At 38.9% G+C, this 20428-nt stretch overlaps 1 protein-coding gene across 5 annotated transcripts in view; it reads right to left on the bottom strand.

Annotated features, from left to right (window-relative positions):
* The window catches only part of NOL4 (nucleolar protein 4), a 353984-nt gene that overhangs the window by 112025 nt on the left and 221531 nt on the right, over positions 1 to 20428 (bottom strand). The window lies entirely within an intron of this gene.

Here is a 20428-nt window from a genome sequence, read left to right as displayed (position 1 = left end):
CTGTGTGATACCTTGTCCTCCATGCTCCACCCCTTTGATTTTTTTTTTGCTTAAATCTGACTGAGGTCCTTGGCAATTGAGTCTGGAGTGGTATAGAAATCACTCATTACAAGGCCTGATTAATGACCCATGGTTCACATATGTAACTTAGACACACAGGTAGTTCCAGCTAAATGAATAACATCTCTATAAAGAGCAGCTCTACCCAAATCTATCAACAAAATAAAACGCTTCTGGAAGAACTTTACAATGGGAAACTTTAAATCAGCAGCGTTCAAAATGCCTCCATGTGATCACTACATGTAGCCTGCTTTCAGGATCCCACAAATATATTATTACTGTGTAATCAGAGACAGACTAGAATTACTTCATAAAATGTAAGGTAAATATTTCATAGGATTGGAAGTATACCTAATATATTTTTAAATGGCAAAATACAATATACATATATACAATTGAAATATAGTTGACATACCATGTTTTATTAGTTTCAGGTATACAACATAGTGATTCAACAGTTACATACATTATGAAATGCTCACAGTGGTAAGTATAGTTACTATCTTTCACTATACAAAGTTACTACAATACTGTTGACTGTATTTCCTATGGTGTACTTTTCATCCTGTGACTTACTTTATAATTAGAAGTTGTACCCTTAATCCCCTTCACTTATTTGCCCATTCCCCCCTCACTCCCCTCACAACCACCAATTTGTTCTTTGTATTTATGAGTGTTTCTATTTTTCTGTTATTATTATTTTTAGATTACACTTGTAAATGAAATCATATGGTATTTGTCTTTGACTTATTTAATTTAGCGCAATACCATCTAGATTCATCTATGTTGTCAAGAATGGCAAGATTTCATTCTTTTTATAGATGAGTAATATTCCATTGTGTATATAATAACTTAATAACATAGACAACTGTCTAATAACTGTTGTACACTTGAAACCAATATAATATTGCATATCAACTATACTTCAATAAAAAGGGAGAAAAAGAAATGCAAAAGATTTCTGTATCTTAATTTTGTATCCTGCAACTTTATTGAATTCATTTATTATTCTCATAGTTTTTTGCCAGCACCTTTAGGGATCTAAAGGTCATCTAAATAGGGATCTATCATGTCATCTAAATAGTGACAGTTTTAATTCTTCTTTACCATATAGATGCCTTTTATTTCTTTTTCTTGTCTGATTGCTGTGGCAAGGACATCCAGTACTATGTTGAAAAAGTGACAAGAGTGGACATCCTTGTCTTGTCCTTGATCTTAGAATAAAAGCTTTTAGATTTTCACCATTGAGTATGATGTTAGCTGTGGGTTTGCTAATTATTGCCTTTATTATGTTGACATATGTTCTCCCTAAACCCACTTTTATTAAGAGTTTTCATCATGAACAGATGTTGGATTTGGCAATGTGCAATACTTTAAAGTATTATAATACACTTCGCTGAATGCTCATCTATTCTTATCATACACATGACACACACAGCTCGGCTGTCTGCTATGAACAGAACTACTTGGAACCATGAAGGATTTATCACCCAGTTACTCAAGGTAAAGAAAACTCCCTCTTATAGATCTGAGAATATTCAGGATCTAAATCTAAATCATAACTAATTCTTTTTTTCTCTACAATATAAACTGAAATATTTTTAACTGGACTGTTTCTAAACTGGGGTGTCATTTCTTGCCTCTCTCAATGCTGAAGATCTGGCTAGCTTTCAAGGCCAATCTGATGAAGTTCAGTTTCCACAAAGATCCCCACTTCCACCTCGGTTGACTTCAGTATACCTCTAGACTGGGAATGCTTAATACTCCATGGCTTTTGAAACAACTAAGCACTACCAATGATTCCTGCTTTCCTTTTCATATTAATTTGCATTTCCCTCCAAGCTAGACTAAGATAGGAATCAACACATCTTTCTACCTTTTCCCACACATCTAAGAGATGCTCTCTACAGAGTTGTATTTAAGAATGTTTATAGTTTCTCTTTTTCTACAAAGCTATTTGATCTTTAAAAAATAGGGTAATGAAGACAAGCCAAAGACTGAGAGAAAATTTTTGGAAAAGATACATCTGATAAAGGACTACTATCCAAAATTTCCAATGAACACTGAAAAATCAACAATAGGAAAACAATCTGATTAAATTATGGGACAAACAACCTTAAGAGATACCTCACCACAGGAGATATACAGATGGCAAACAGGCTTATGAAAAGATGCTCTACATCATATACCAGGGAAATGCAAATTAAAACAACAATAAAGTACAACTATATACCTATTAGAATGACCAAAATCTCAAATACTGACACACCCAAATGATGGCAAAGGTGTGGAGCCCCAGGAGCTCTCACTCACTGCTGGTGGAAATGCAAAATGGTGCAGCCACTTTGGAAGACAGTTTGGCAGTTTCCTCCAAAACCAGACATGCTCTTATGTTTACATTATGATACTTACCCAAGGAGTTAAAAACTTACATCTATCCAAAAACCTGCACATGGATATTTATAGCAGATTTATTTATAATTGTCAAGACTTGGAAGTAACCAAGATGTGTTTTAGTAGGTGAATGGGTAAACAAACTGTGGTAAATCCAGACAATGGAATATTACTCAGTAAGAAAGACATGAGCTCTCTAGCTGTGAAAAGCCATGGAGGCACCTTAAATGTACATTACTAAGTGAAAGAAGCCAGTTTAAAAAGACTACACACTGTATGATTCCAAATACAGGATGTTCTTTAAAAGACAAAACTATTCCCTATTGACTGTAAAGTCACTGGCGCTAGGAGTCTGGGGTGTGGGAAAGATGATTAGGTGGAACACAGAGGATTTTTAGGGCAATGAAATACTCTGTATGATGCGATAATGGTGGGCACATGTCTGTACAAAACCACAGAGTGTACAACATGAGTGAACCCTAACATAAACTATGGATTTGGGGAATTATAATGTGTTAATATAGGTTCATCAACTGTAACAAGTGCACCACTGTGGTAAGTGACATTGATAATGGGGTAGGCTCTGCATACATAGTGGAAGAGGCACATGAGAAAACTCTGTTCCTCTCAGTTTTGCTATGAACATGAAAATTCTCTAAAACGTTGGGGAATATGGATGTTGGAGCAATAAAAATTACCATAGGTTCCTAATGACCTACATAGAACAGGTGGTCACTGCCCCACAAGCCCACCTCACCTTAGTAAGAACTTCAGGTGGCCAAATCCTTTGTTTCAGGAGCAATTATTTTCATGTCCCAGTAAATCTAAATCCAAATCAGATCTTAAAATATGCAAAGATGTTAAAAAATCACAACTTAGGGCCAATGGAAGACACATATTAGTTTGGTTTGGGGACAAGGGTGTCACTTGGCTCTCTATTCCATATTTCCTCTTGAGATTGCATGTGTCCCTCCTTCTCAAAGACCCTACTAAAAATACTTTGCACTTCTCTTTGCTCACACTTTCCTCCCTGACAGAACTGCCAGCTCTGGATCTGGAAAAGACCCCACAGGGAAGAAGCTTAATCTGTTTGCTTCATCTGTGATCAGATTAGAGCATAAAATGCTTACACAGCAGTGACACAGTGTTTAATGTGAGGTGCAGCGAGGCTGGGGGCTATTTCTGATATATGCAGCCAAGGGAAACAAAAATAAAACTTTTATTTCTTCATTTTGCCTTAAATAAGGGAAGAACCTCATGAATCTGATGCCAGGCTGTCATGACATCTGAACATAGCTGTGCAGCTCTGATTGTGACGTGTCACACAGGTCAGCTTGCATGTTCACCTTCCACATAAACTGAGAATCGCTTGAGGCTGAGATTACTCAGAGACCAGTCCTTCCCATCTTTATAATCTTGCACAATGTCAAGTGCATAGAGGAAATGAAGTAAATGTTTTCTGAATAAGTGACTGCTTACACATTGGAGTACTACAGAAGATGATTTAATTATTTAAATTGCAACTTAAAAAAATTTATCTTTCCAGTTGCTTCTTTTTAAATTGAGGTACAATTGACACACGTTGTTAGATTCAGGTGTATAACATAATGATTTGATATTTGTATATACTGTGAAATAATCAAATAATCACACTTTATCTAGTTAACATTCATCACTATTATATAGTTACAAAATTCTTTTTTTTTGCAATGAGAACTTTAAAGATTTATTTTCTTAGCAAATTTCAAATATACAATACAGTACCATTAATTAGAGTCATCATGCTCTAATTACAACCTCATGATTTATTAGTTTATCATTGGACTTTTTCAGTCCCTTCATCCATTCTGCCCACTCCCTGCCTCTGGCAACTACCAATCTGTTCTCTGTGTCCATGAACTTAGTTTTGCTGTTGTTCTGAAGATTCTACACACAAGTGGGATCACTTGGTATTTGTCTCTCTTTTAACTTAGCATAATGACCATAAGCTCCAACGATGTTGTTGCAAATGGCAAGATTTCCTTCTTTCTATGGCTGAGTAATATTCCATTATATATGTGTGTGTGTACTATTTCCTGGATCCACTCATTCACCTGCAGGTGGACACTTTAGGTTATTGCCATGTCTTAGTTATTGTGAAAAATGCTGCAGTGAACATGGGGTGCAGATATCGCTTCAAGTTTGTATTTTCATTTTCTTCAAATAAAGACCCAGAAGTGGAACTGCTGCATCATATGGTAGTTCTGTTTTTAGCTTTTTGAGGAACCTCCATACCATTTTCCGGCGGCTGCCTCAATTTACATTCTCACCAACAGTGCACGGAGCTCCCTTTTCTCCACATTCTCACCAACACTCACTCAACATTTAAAGAAGCATTACTTCAAGTTTGGAGCATTCTTCTAGGCTAATAGGATTGAATAGATCCAAGTTTTTTTGAGGACTAAAAGTTAAACATTTGGAGAGGGAGCTCATTTGAAAAATTAGACATAAAAGTGAATACTTATTCAAAATGAGAAAAAAAATGCAATAAATTACATGTTTCTAAAAGGCTTATAAATGCTACAAACAGCACACAATCCAGAAAAATAACATTAAAAAACGAACTCACTCTGTGGCCCATCTGTATAACACTGCTTTTCTTCTGCATGTCCTGGCTCCACACCCTTCGATCGCTTCCTCATAGGACAGTGAGTTTGTATAATCTCATCCCATCAGGGGAAGAGAGAAATGATGAGAAATGATTCAGTTTTTACTTTTGCTTGTCTGATGGAAATCTGTTTTTATTGATAGTTTAGGAACTTTCCATTGCTCTTCATAAATTGATTACAAGTATCATGTAAACTGTTTTATTGCATCAGTTTGGGGAAACTGTTAATGAGGTTTCTTTCATGACTGAACCAAATTTTTAGGGCATTTTAAGTTTTCCTGCGAAGTCACTGATGTCTTCATTAAAATGGCATTTGCTAGTTTTAAGTTTTCTTTATTGATATCAGTATCTCCTGTCAAATCTAACATGCAATTTCAATCTTCTCCCACTTTGTTAATTCATTCCTCTTTAATTGCATTTTTCTTACTCCTAAATAATGTATTTATTAAGATCAGAAAGTTTTTATTACAAGTCACTTAACATCTGTGTCAGAATAATGTCTATCAACTCCACTTCTCATTTTTATTGATTTTCATACTCCATTAATATTTTATCTGAATTTTCTCACTCCTTTATTGAATAAATGTAAAGACAAAATTATATAGACTTCACATATTTCAAATTAGGAGTCTTTAGTTTCTCACTTGATTTATTCAAAAGGTCCCAAAGATCTTTCCATATGGCAGTTGAAATGCCATCCTCCACTGTGTGAAGGGCACACAGACATCTCTGCATGACTGCCAAGTCCGTGCGGGTCTGTGGTCATGTGTCTGCATAACTGTGGATGGTGTCTGCTGTCTGGCTTACCATTATGAATATGCTTTCCTGTGACTGAGATTCTTTTTAAACAGTTTTAGATAAATAAGCCACATTTGACATTTTGACATTTTCCAAAATGTTTGTCCAAAAATGGATCAAATTTAACAATTACTTTGAAGAGTCTCAGGAAGTTTTAGTTATTTGAAAAATCACTCATTTTTGTCCTAACCTCTAAAAGGAAATCTCTCCCAATTTTAAAACCACAGCTACTTTTTCGGCATTTCAAAACAATACCCAGCATTTTTTCCAAGCCTATTCTTCAAGATACTGGTTGGCTAGCACAGCGGCTCCATCATTTTGGCATGCATCACAATCCCTCCAGGACCTGTTACTCACAGATGCCTGACCCACACAGTAGGTCCAGAGTGGGGCACAAGAATTTGGACACCGAGAGGATGATGCAGCCACTGGTCTCAGTCGGTTGGGGCTGCTGTGGCCAAAGGACTGCAGATGGGGCAGCTTGAACAGCAAGCATTTATTCCTCAGGTTTGCAGGCTGAAAACGCCAAGACTGAGGTGCCAGGAGATTCGGTGGGATGAGGACCTGCCTTCTGGTTCACTGATGGCCATTTTTCCCTATGTCCTCATGTGGTGGAAGTGGCCAGACAGCTCATTCTCTGGAATCTTTTTTGATAAGGACATTAATCCCATTCATGGGGATTCCACCCTTATAACCCAATCACCTCTCAACAGCCTATACCTTTTAATACCATCACATTAGGGGGTTAGGGTTTCAGGGTTGAATGCTGGACATAGTCATCACCAAACACTGCTGACCAGGGGAGCACATTCAGGAGTCAGTATATTTTCATTTTATTTATGTGTGATTTGAATAACCGTAGCCATAATAAGCTCCACAGAATCTTCATAACCTTTAATATTTCCTAATATATTTATCTATTCCATAAACCCAGATACATAATGTCTGTCTTATTCAAATAGTTTATAGACAAAACAGCACATGTGGCCTCTGGTTTTCAAATAAACTGGCCAGCATCACAATTAGTTTGGCAATTCTACAGCATTGAATGAAATTATTCATCCTAAAAAGCCTTATTGAGATGTCACAGCACTTCTGAAAGTCACGATGGAATTGTTGCTGACCTTTGTGCTGTTGCCCTAACAAACTGCTTCTTTACTATTATTTTAATCTTCTCTTTGTTTCATATTAGAAAGGGTCTTCAATCTCATCATTGTGCTGCTATTTTCATTTTCATCATCTTTATTCTCTTGGCTGCTGTTTGTTCCCTTATCATCATAATTTTGACCATCAGAATTTTAAAATTCTAACAATAGTGTCTGAGATGTTGACATTTTGAAGCTCCTAACAATCACTTCTTGTTTGTGGCTTCCTTTAGGATACTTCATTCCCTTTATATATGAATTGTGGAATGACCAAGAATTCTCAAGAAATGTATAAAATTAATCTAAAACTAAGGCCTATACATTTCCAGGTCACTTGTATGCTGTTTTGAGATATGTATTACCACATTGTCCTTACACCATATACATTGAGTTCTTGATGAATCTATATAGTAGGTTTATTACTGGAAAGCTTATTTCTCCAAGCAGTTTAATCCTGTCCTTGGCCTCACGGGGACACATCATGTGCCTGATGAAATAAGCTAAACTGTGACTGACTGACGAGATGCCTCTGAGCCAGAGAGGGACATAGGACAGGACAGGCCACTGTAAAACCTCTTCAACCTGCGAAAAGGCCCAGTTCATTGGTTAATTTAATCTGTATGCTGTTCCTCCTCCTCTGCCTGCCTTCATCAATGAAGCAACTTTGTAACCAGGATGAAAGACAGACCAGACCTCCTGAGTGTAAACTAACCTAGCGGGTAAAGAATGCAAGATCCAGATCAAACAGTCACCTAAATAACCCTATTCTGAAGACAAAACTTCAAGGAATTACTAAATCAGCTGTATACATCATGCCTTATGCTGACCTCTACCCAAAAGGCCCTATAAATCCCCAAACCTTAAGCCTTTAAGCGTGCCTCCTCTCCAAGGTTGCTGCACTCCTGAGCATGGCCTATCTTGCCAAACAAACTTGCTTGCTGCGTGAGCCTCCTGCGCTTGCCTCTGGCTCTTTCTCACAATGAAGGACTCAACGGCCTCCGCCTCCGGTGGGAAGGTTCTTTGTCACTTTGCTGTCTCAGTCAGTTTTCAGTCTTAAACACAACCCTTTTCTCTCTCCCTGTATTATTTCAGACCAGTAGGGAAATGGAAGCTCTGAGAACATAATCTCACTCCATCTGGTGCTCTGTGGCTCCCTTAAATTCTGGAATGGTAGTGATACAATTCCCATGCCAGGCAGATCAAAGGACACTGGACGCCAGGTGACCCTGGCTTTAGGAGCTGAAGAGGGATCTGCCCTGTGCCTGGCAGGAGTTCTATGGACTCGCCTTTTTCCCTGCTCTTCCTGGTGCTCCACTGCTTGCACAGTGCTGACATTCACCTCCACTCTTGCTGGCACTTGCTGAGCTGAGCAAGAACTCTTTGCCAGTCAGATCCCTCCCCAGTCTGGTCTGAGGCTTCACCTAGTGCCCAGGAGAGATCCCCCCAGATGCAGCTTTCCCAGCAGCACCTTCACATGTGGAGCTATTTGCAGATCTGCTATAGGTTCAAATCGTATAAACAACAGAATTCAGATAAGGTCTACTTTGTGGAAGTCCTATAAAAAAGAAAAAATACACAATGTGCTTATTGAGTATATCACTCAAAGGACAGATTTTTAACTTACAATTTAAAAAAAATTTTACATATGTGATGATTAGAAGAATGGTCAACATTCTACAAACAGTTTGAGCTTTTCTTCTCCAACCTGCATATCCTGTATAACTCAGGTGCCAAGAAGAGCAGCACATGTCCACCTTGGTAACTGTGGCCACCAACACCTCCTGGCATGAAACTAGGACAGCTAACATCAGCACAGCCCCTGGGAACTGGTCCCTGCTGGTGTGGCTGGCAGTGACCCAAATACACCCAGAGGTGGTGGGGAATCTTTTCTGCCATTGTTTTATTGAAGGTGCTTTAGGTGTGGTCACTTTATAGTGTTAAAAAGAGAAGTCTCAAAATTTGCTGGGCAGACAAAACCAGTTAAACTAAATCAAGCTTCGACTGTATGACTAATTTTGCAAGATTACCTTGACCTGGGTCATTTCTGCCTTACGCTTCCGAATGCATAAGAAAAACAAACTGTTCCCCAAAATTGAAATGAGGTAACCACTGACCAATTCACTATCATTTAAAAAAATACTAATACTACAACCAGTCACTGAAGAACAACAGTCAGTGCCTCCCTACAAAGGCTGCTTCATAACAAACACCCCTGAGCTGGTCCTAGTTTCGCTCCAAGCACTCCTGGCTCAGAGCTGCCCTTCTGGTATGTGCACAAGCTTCGACAAACTACTACTTCAGTGATTCATTGGTTTCACTTCTGCTATCTCTGAACTTTTGATAGTTTATCCATTACAAGGTGAGATAATGAAATGGGAACACTAGACATTATTCAACAATCCTAGACTTGAAACTAGTTATTATAACAGTGATGTTTTGAGTTGACTCCTTTTTGTAGAAGGATGTGTTTTCAGTTACCAGGAAGAGTTGCCTCTTAGGAAGTGGGGAAACATTTTTATCTTTTAGAAGTGTAAGTCTGTGATATCGGGTGAACTAAGACATCTCACGCTTTCCTAAATCCCCCTCCTTATGAGCAGAGCCCATCTCCTAACAGAGGAACTTAAACTGCCTGTGCCGTGGCTGGGGCGCCTTGACCCAGACTCTACCTGCAGGCTGTACCTGCCACAAACGTCACATGCCAGGTAGCAATGTAAAGAATTAGAAACCACTGGCATCTCTTCTGGCAGCTGGTGGCCAGAGGGCAGTCGTGCCTGGACCCAGGGAAGTAGTAGTGCAGCAGTGGGCACACTGCCTACACTCAGTCTTATATCTCCAGCAGGTGCCTTCGGCAGTGCGAGTTAGGGCCCTGCTCCTGGCCATGAAGACTCCAAGCCTTATCCTTCACCCCTCCCAGAGATTGCGTTATATAAATATTTTCTTTCTGCTGCATTTAGCCAGTCATCTGTACCTAAAATCTTTAAATACTACAAACATCAAATGTTTTGATGAGAAAATTGATATTTGAATTGAAAAAATAATTTTCAGTCCACAGATTAACTCATTGTGATACACTGCAAGTTTTAAAAATACAATGTGAATATATTAAGAAGAACTCCTACAACTCAAAAAACAAAAATCCTGACTGAAAAATGGGCAGAAGACCTGAACAGACATTTGTTCAGAAGTGACATACAAATGGCCAAAAAGCATATGCAAAAATGCTCAACATCACTAATTATCAGAAAAATGCACATCAAAACCACAATAAGATCCACCTCACACCCACGTAGGATGGCTACTATCCAACACTCAGAAAGCAGCAAGTGGTGGTGGTTACCTGGAGAAGTCTGAACCCTAAGGCACTACTGGTGGCATAAAACAGTGCAACTGCTATGGAAAACAGCATGTCAGTTCCTAAAAAAATTAATGATAGAACTACCACATAATCCCCAAACCCCCCTTCTGGGTATATATCCAAACGAGTTGAAAACAAGGTCTCCAAGAGGTATCTGCACACCCGCATTCACAGCTGTCAGCAGGAAGGAACCACGCAAACAGATCATGGTGGATAAAGTGTGGTCTGTGACCACAATGGAACATTCCTCAGCCTTAAAAGGGAAGGAAATCCTGTCACATGCTACAAGCATGGATGAACCTTGAGGACATAATGTCATAGAATAGGTCACAGAAGGACAAATGCTACATGATTCCACTCACAGGACATACGAGAGCAGTGAGAAATCACAGACAGGAAGCAGGACAGCAGCTGCCAGGGGCTGAGGAGAGAGGGCATGGGGGTTATCAGTGGGTACAGCGATTCATCCGGACAAGATAAAGAGAACTATGGAGATGGACGGTAGTGACGTTTACACAATTGTGAATATATTTAATATCATTGAACTCTGCACTGAGAAATAACTAAGAGGGTAGATTTTTTTTTACTACAATGTGAAAATAATTAACTAAAAACCCCCACAATTTATACAAAGAAAGAAACTCAAACATAAGGAATATGTCCTCTTTACTCTCATTAGCATGATGAGTTTTCACAAGTCTCACTGCCTCAATAATAGCTGTGGAATTATTTAAAAGGCAACTCGAGAAGAAACAAATCGGTATGGAAAAAGGAAGACCGCCATGCCAAGCGAGTCTCACCTTTCCTGCAGGGAGAGGGGGCTGCCTCCGTACTGCGTGCTGGCTGGGGGCCACCCTTAGAGGGCAAAGCAGTGGGAGGGAGGACATTATCCTTCCCGCTGTTCTCAACCTAAACCCTTTTACTCTGATTAATGTAATTTGATCTTTTAATGCTAGGAAGTCATCTAGGAGAAGCAGTTTTTTGGGGATGGAGGCCCTCTGAAACAGAGAGATTCAACAATAAACAGGTAACATTCAGATTAGCACACATTTCAAGGCAAAAAGAAAATACTGGTCAGGCTCCATGGACACTGATGGCGCAGCAGGGGAAGAGGAGGCCGTGCCTCACTCGAACACGGCATCAGGACTGATCCGCAGGGCTTTCCTGTCTGCTCAGTGGTCACTGAAGGGTTTCTACCTGAGGAACAACTGCCCCATCATTCTGCAGATTCCACTCAAAAACTGAAGCTTTAAGTCAAAAGCAATGCATTTTATTAAATTTACTACATACCAAGTGAAAGACCTGCTCCTGAGGGAGCTTAATACATATTTAACCAATTTATTAAATAAATGACAGAAGTATGTACTAGGAATGAACTGCAGGTTTCTTTCAACCCCGTTTCCATGGCAGCACTGCCTTTAAGAGGAAGTGTCCACCAAGTGGTTTTCTTGAAGCCCCTAGAGACAGGTGTGGTCAGGGTCACTCATTTTATGTCATTAGGTCAGTCTACACCAATATCAGAGAAGTCTTGTCGAAGTAAAACTGTGAAGCCCTGATTTAACTTTTCTTTCAAGTTTCGAACACAACTATCAATTAACCTATCGCCCCAAAGGAGAAATCCCAAATGGCAGATTTTATCTTCTAATACCTCAGTTCAGTTCTACAGTTAAAGTAATAAAAGGTAAACGTAGGCCTCAGATCTCAGCATGTCTCCTATGAATATCAATTAGACTGTGTTTAAGTACATTTAAAAAGTTGAAAAATATTATGCACTTTTAATATATTTCCCTCCAAACCCTAGTTTTTCCATAATATTTCATATGTTTCTAGAAGAAAATTTTTTTTTAATTCCAGTTGAAAGTGAGTCTTGAAAGTGAACTGAACTCCCAATCTTTATCTCATCACTAATAATTCAGGCGATTATCATATTGTAGCAGTTTGGAGGCACTATTGCCATTTTTATTCATAAGGGAGTACATTATATAGGTATTTTAGTAATATTTGGTAATAATTTCACCAGCCTAAGCTTAAGACACTCTTAGACAATTGGTGTTTGACAGATGGAATTGACAAGCCTGCTATCTATCATTATGATGCTCTGAACTTATAAATATTTAATCTTATTTCACTTATTTTTGGAACAAGTCTAGTAACAAATGATAGAAACATTACCATCAATAATGACAATAGGGTACCACTAATATTGTGCTTATTATGTTATACTTAATACTACATATACTTAATATATACAGCATATACAGTATATACAGCATATATGGTGTATACAGGATAATACGGCATATACAGAATATACAGTATACACAGCATACACAACCCTAACTTAACACTTTACATAAGTCACTCTCACAAGGACCCCATGAGGTAAACACTAATAGGCTCATTTTAACAGTGAGAAAAATGAAAACAAATGGTGGAGTTGGGAGTTAAACCCATGATCTGGCTTCAGAGACACCCATATCCCACCCATCCATAATGACTGTTATAGAATACAAGATTTAACCGGTCTAACTCCAGTTTGAGATTATTTTGATGCTATATGATAAACATAAACCGATCTTTAAATTATGTTCATAACTGTGTCTGTCGATATAACTCCAGCTGTTATAAATGATGAACCCTCCAGATCTCTGGGGCTAAACACAATTCATTTCTCGTTCACATAAACTCCTAAGTGGTTTCCCTGAGTGGCAGGGGATGTGACACCTCCTTGCATCTGTGGAGTCCAGGGCCTTGAGTCCTCTGTGAACAGAGGGAAGAAAAGAGGATCATCCATGAGATGCTGTTACGGGCCAGTCCTGGACCCGGTGCATCCCAGCCCCACTCACTGTTCCCTGCCTAGACGTCAGTCGCAGGAGCAGGAAGGCTCAGAGGTGCTGTTCACCTTTGTGCCCATGAAGAGCAGAAAACAGGACTGGTGAGCAGTTGCCAGCCACTCCACACATGGCCTCTGCCTATTCCTGCTGATATTCTACTCATTTTCTGACTCCAAAACAATTTACTCCACTGTATTTATCTTTTCTAGAGACTCCACAGGCATATATCAAAGTGAGTAATACCAGTACATACAAAGTATGCCATGAAGTAGAAGAGGATGGAAAAGTGGCCAATTTTGGCCAAAGGGGAGACTTTGGATTCTAAAGAGAGAGCCGGCTCCTATAGCACAAAGTCAGGTCTCTACTGGAGCCTCTCCTCTTCCTGGAGGAAGACTTACCTGCTGAATCCATTTTCTCACCTGCCCTGCTACACAAAATGAAGCTCCCTTGAGAACTTAGGAATCTGACTACATGAGTTATTGATTCATAGCAAGCACCCAGGATATTCTGGGTTTCTTGATTATATTAATTCAAATATGCTCTGTAAACACTTTGTATAGGGACACAGCAAGTGATTAATAGACGCTTAAATGGGTTATTGTTTGGACAATATTCATTTTTAACTGTGGCGTGAGGAGAGAATCCAAACTGTTAAATTAAACCAAGGCTTACAGAAACATGACCTTGTTTTCCCTAGACATTTACTCTTGAAGGCTGGTCTGCAGGAACGGTTTACTGCAGAACAATGCTTCTTGCTATGAAAGCATACGAACTTTCACATCACAAAGATAAAACCTGAAAAGCAACAGCCAAACACACATTATAACATTCTTGTTCTTCAGTCACTGGGGTGAAAGCAAAACAAATCAACCTCCATCCCCTTTGGATATAAAAATCAGTAGAAGAGGGCAAGAAGAAGACCATGATAACTAATAAATTATTCTTTATCCCTTATCTTATTGGCAATTCAGTTTACATGCTCAATGTGCCAGTCACAGTATTATCTTTTAAGATTGTAATAAAATTACCTGTACACCTTTTTCCCCATCCATTAAATGTCTTAATCATATTTTACCTCATGATTTTACCTCCAGGAACTCTCCAGGTCATTATAGTAAGGAGCAGAAATAAACCTTCAGGCTTCCTGGAGTGGAGAGGGAAACAATCGTGTTGAAATAGGCCCAAGCATCTGGTCTTCACAGCAAGGCCTGCTCTCCCGAATGTTTGGCCAGAGTCTACACTGCGGGTTCATCACGGAGACAGCCGCCCCCGTCCAGCCTGTCCTGGCCCTCCAGGGGGAGGAAGTACCTGCTCCAGGCCCCGAGCCCCCTGCACCCCACAGGGGGAGCACGGGTCATCCCCAGGGGGCACAGGGCCGCCAGCGCCCTCGGGCTTCGTGGCCACTTCGCAACACCAGGTCACAAGGCACGTGAGGGCAGAAGGCAGTCTGAGGAGATGGAGCAAGTACTGAAGCCAGCCCCAGATATAGCAGGGATTTGGACTTGTCAGAACATAAACCTAAAACAACTATGATTAATATGCTTGTGGGAAAAGTGGACAACATGCAGAAAGAGATAAACATAAGCAGGGAGAGACTCCTGAGAAAGACTCCCAAACAAACGCGACACCACATTCTAGGTGACTGAACCGCCCTGGCAGACGCAAAAGGAAACAGACCAGACCACACAGGCTCTCGGACCACAGGGGGACAGACCAGAGCGCAGTAGCGGGGGTATCTGGACAATGCCAAACACCTGGAGGTCAGACATCTGAAGGAAGAAACAGAACTGTCTGTGCTCACAAATGGCAGGCCTGCCTATGCAGATGATCTGGGGGAATCGGCAAACTCCCGGCATTAGTAAGGCTGCAGAATACAAGGTTACTGCGATAAAGGTTTCATATAACATAATGTAAGATTAATATAACATAAATAATAAAATGACAAAATACTTGTTTCCTATATACAAGAAATGAACAAGTAGAATTCAAAATTTAAAATAGTACCATTTGTATTAACACCCAAGTAAAAGAAATACTTAGGGACAAATGTAACACTATACATAAGATCTGTATGAGGAAAACTGCAAAACTCTGATAAGAGAAATGAAATAAAAACTAAATAAAATTGATATATAATAAATCTTCACTGCTAAGACTCAATATTAAAAAGTCAGTTCTTTCCAACTTGATCCGGAGATTCAGCGCAGTCCTACTCAACTCCCAGGAAGTTGTTCTGTGAATATCAACAAACTAATTCTAAAGTTTATATTGAAAGACAAATGACCCAGAAGAGACAACTCAATATTGAGGAAAAACAAAGTCAGAAGACTGACACTCCTTGACTTCAATATTTACTCTAATGCTACAGTAACCAGGACAGCATAATACTGGTTAAAGAATAAATAGATCAATGGAACAGAGGGAGTCCAGAAATAGACCCACATATAGTCAACCGATTTTGGCAAAAGAACAAAAGCAACACAATGGAAAAAAGATGGTCTTTTCAAAAATGGAGCTGAAACAGCTAGATATTGACATGCAAAAAAATGAATTTAGACACAGGCCTTATACATTTCACAAACATTAACTCAAAATGTATCATAACTCTAATTATAAAATGCAAAACTATAAAACTCCTAGAAGATAATGTAGGAGAACGTTTAGATGGCTTTGGGCTTGGCCATGGCTTTTTAGATATAACAAAGACATAATCTGTGAAAAAAATAACTGATGAGCAAGATGTTATTAAAATAAAAAAATGTCTGATCTGTGAAAGATATTGTAAAGAAAGTGAGAAGACAAACCACAGACTTGGAGGAAATATTTGTAAAGACACACCTGCTAAAGACTATTATCAAAAATACACAAAAGCACTCTTAAAAGAAGACACCCAAAAACCTGGGCAACAGATCTGAACAACCATCTCATCAAAGATACACAAACAGCACATAAGTGTGTGAAAAGATGTTCAACATGACGTGTCACTGGGGAATTGGAAATTAAAACAAAAATGAGACCCACATTAACCCATTAAAATGGCAAAAGCCCAAAACATCGGTAACACCAAATGCTGACAAGGATCTGGGGCAAGAGGAACTCTCACTCATTTCTGGTGGAAATGCAAAATGATACTTTGGAAAACACTCTGGCAACTTCTTAGAAAACTAAACATACTCTTACCATACAATCCAGCAATCACACTCCTTGGTATTTACCCAAATGATTTGAACACTTATGTCCACAAAAAAAACCTGCACATGGAATTTTACAGCAGGCGTAACAGCCAAAACTTGGAAGTGGCCACAGTGTCCCTCAGTAGGTAAACGGATAAAATGTGGAACATCCAAACAATGGACTACTATCCAGTACTAAAAATAAATATTCTATCAAGCCATGAAAAGTCATGGAGGGACCTGAAATGAATATTAGTAAGTGGAAGAAGACAGCCTGAGAAGACTAAATATTGTATGTTTCCAATATATGACATTCTGGAAAAGGCAAAACTATGAAACAGTAAAAAGAACAGTGTTTAGTAGGGGCCAGTGGGGAGGGAGGGATGAACAGGCAGGGTGCAGAGGGTTTTTTAGGACAATGAAACTATTCTGTGTGATACCAGAATGGTGAATACAGTCATTATGCATTTGTGCAAACCCACACAACACCACGATTTCACCCTACTATGGACTTTTGGGCCATCCTGTGTCTGTGCAAGGTCATCAGCTGTAATAGATGCACCACTCCTTGGGGAATGTGCACAGAGGGGTAGCTTGTGCATCTGTAGAGTGGGGGTGTATGGGAGCTTTCTGTACTTTCCACTCAATTTTTCTGTGACCCTAAAACTAAAAATGCTGTATATTTATAAAAGAAACAATGTTTTTTTTGTTTTTAATATAAGACCCCTGTTGCTTTCAAACTACTCATTAGATTTTTGCTTTTTCACTTCCTCCCTTTCCAAGTTCTTTACACCCAGCTAAGCCAATAGTTTAGTTTACTTTTCTCTTTATAGTTGAATTGTATGAACTTGCCATTTCTTATAAGTCAAAACAAGTCAAATACTGGCAATTTAAATTAGCTCAAATTAATAGTCAACAATAGATAGATACAAACTAGAGATAAAAACAGGGCCTAACTTGTAAAAAAAAATTTATTAAAGACTTCTTTTTTTGCTTTCACATGATTTGAATCAGATTTGCTTATTAAATAAGCAAATTCTTATTTGCTTACACATAAATGAATCATCTGGGCATTAACCAAGGAACGACCTGTGAAAAACACCTGTTTCAGATTTATAGGAAACTGTGTCCTCACACCACACATATGATGAAACAGACCAAGATGTTTTTCTTGCCATAAGGGCATGTCTGTTCAGTAACAAGAAAATAAAGGATGTATTATTTTCCCCCCACCAACAAATTAAATCACATCAATTCATAATACACAATAAATCATGAAGAAACAGAGTGCAAGCTCTATCTGGATCCAGTTTTCACTCTGACCCTACCCTATGCCCAGGAGGACAATGAAACTATTGTGTGTGATACTACAATGGTGGATACCGGGAAATATACCTCAAGACAGACACTACATCAGACTCCATAGAAATATCCTCCGGGTTGGCATATATGAACATGACAGCTTCTCAATGCTGGTCAGTTTTGTCAGTAAAAAAGCAAAAACAAAACGAAACAACACAAACATAGTGATTTTTATTGTTTATTATTCTCCCTTGGCCCTGGTTAGCTGGTTCACTACACATGTGTGGGCAATACATTGCTACTGACTCTATATAAAGAGCTTTGCCCAGTGCTTTAGGTGACACGGTGGCAGGGCTGCGGGAGAGCAGAGCAGAAGCTGGAGGAGTGGCAGCACCGAGGACATAGGCCTGGAGGACGGCTGTGCAGGATGACTGTGCAGAGAGGCCCGGAGGACAGCTGTGCAGGATGGCTGTGCAGAAAGGCCCAGAGGATGGTGTGCAGGATGGCTGTGCAGGACGGCTGCATGGGCAGAGAGGCCCAGAGGCAGAGACCAGCCTGCTGCCTGCAGACTCTCTCTGAGTGGATGGGATTTTAGTGACTGACCTGCCACCGTGGAAATAAAGTTGGGTATAAATCCTTCCACCCCAAGAACACTCCATTGTCATTCCTTGGTCTCACTGGATCCGTAGAGAAACTGCCCAGGGCTTAAACCCAATGGCAAGGCATCTGCCAACTCTGCGAAACACTATGGACCTCGGGGTCTCACAAATCGTCAGCATTCATCCGGGGTCGTCTTTAACCCCAGCGACTAAACATCCCCCCGCCATATGCAATGTGGCCTTGGATGACCGATTTCACTTTAAGTCCCAGATTCCCCGCTAAAAACTGAGGACAGTACTAATACCTACCTCACAGGATTGCAATGAGGAATAAATGAAACGGTGTTTAAGAACAAAAGCTGATGGAAAATTATTTCCCTAAGAGAGAAATGTTATAATGCATTAAATTAGTGACTAAAGTAGGTTACAATATGACTAAATATTTTAAGGATTGGTTTAAATATTATTTTAAAAATTAAATAATTAACCCTAAGTGGTTACCTCAGCCGTAAAACTTCACGAGGCTGTTCTTGAGTGACAGCTGGGAGCCAGGCACCTGAAAGTGTTTGTCGAGGCTGCCCATACCCTTGGACAGGTGAGCAAAGTAAAACCCTCAAAGGCACCCAATTGGCAGTGCCTAAATAGTGTACCTTCCAACATTTTGATTCGGTTTTAGTATTTTGTTCATGTACTTTAAAATGCCATAAAACCTACTTTACGTCTTCTATGGAGAGAAAAGCTTTCAGGGTCATCACTGGGTCGTCGATGGTTTATTAGCTGCAGTTGTGCCTAATCCTCAACATCTTTCAGACACTCTAATGTGCTTCTCTTCTAGACCAATATTTAAAACTCAGGGCTCAGTCTTCCTTAATATTCTTTATTGTAGAGAAACACACTAACTGACACAGTATTGGGTAAAATAAAATGCAATCAACAATTTCAGTTTGCTGCAAAGACAATGTTCAATAGACTTTAAGTAAAATTCTAACCATAATCTACCTTTGGCATAGGCTGGGCAAAGTATGAAATAAACAAATATTTTAAATGAAGACAAAGTGCTGATGTCCATAATCTCTCTAAATTGATTGCCAGATTATCACAGACATGAACAGACAGGCTTGATCCAGTGGTTGCAGAGAAACTGGGATACAGATGTGAGAGGAACAAATCATAACCACTGGAATTGGTTTTAAGCCTTGGAGCAAATTAATCACATTTCACTGCTTTATTCTTAAACCAAAATAAAGCAAACCAACAAAGAAAAAAAAAATGTGTCTGATATAAAACATTTCCACTTATGTTGGGGTATAAGCACTTTATAGCCCGAACCATGCTAAAAACCCCTTCAGTTTGAAAGGGGTTCTTGTTAAAAACAGTCGTTGTAGCTATTCCATAATAAATATATTTAAAATACATTGATTTAAAGTATATTAATGCTCTTAATAACTTTGGAGCAAGACCAAATAATATTGTTTTATTTTACAATTTGAAGGAGCTTTTAAACCAATGTGTAATGTTATGGTATCAAATTACATGAAACATCATAGTCCAAAAAGCATTCTGTTAAATAAAGAACTAAATTATGTACTTAGTTTTTGATGAAAACAATTGTATTTAAAAGGAAAATTGAGTTTGAAACTCAAAACTGACCACAAGATTTTTTTTATATTTGCACTGCATATAGTCCTTATAAGTTTAAATACAGACATAATCCTCCAGTAGAATTAATATTGGACCCAATTTTTTCCTGTTTGACTTATTATAAGAGAGAAGTTTAAAAGGAACTCTTGATATGATTATTGTCCTGTGGCAGTAAATGATTAAAGTACATTTTCTTGCTCTGAAATTGGTCATTTTTCCCTCAAAGTTCCTAGCTTACAGACTGAGAGTACTTTACAATGTGACTCATGAACTGTATTAAGACACTGATTGTTTTTATTTAGAAAGTAAAAAGCAAAGCTGATTTTTAGGCTGTTGTGGAACATTCTGTTTACAATGAAAGGATACTGATCTTTACAAAATTAAGAAGGATTAAATATCTACAACTGTTGGTGTTACCTAACATTCTAAAGAATAGTCAGTCCTTAAAAACCTAGTATAACCCCAGCCTTGGTTGTATTA

Source organism: Manis pentadactyla, chromosome 6, assembly GCF_030020395.1.
Source record: "Manis pentadactyla isolate mManPen7 chromosome 6, mManPen7.hap1, whole genome shotgun sequence".
Taxonomy (NCBI): Eukaryota; Metazoa; Chordata; class Mammalia; order Pholidota; family Manidae; genus Manis; species Manis pentadactyla.
Note: the sequence above shows the minus strand (reverse complement) of the source record. Positions and strands in the feature narration are given on the sequence as shown.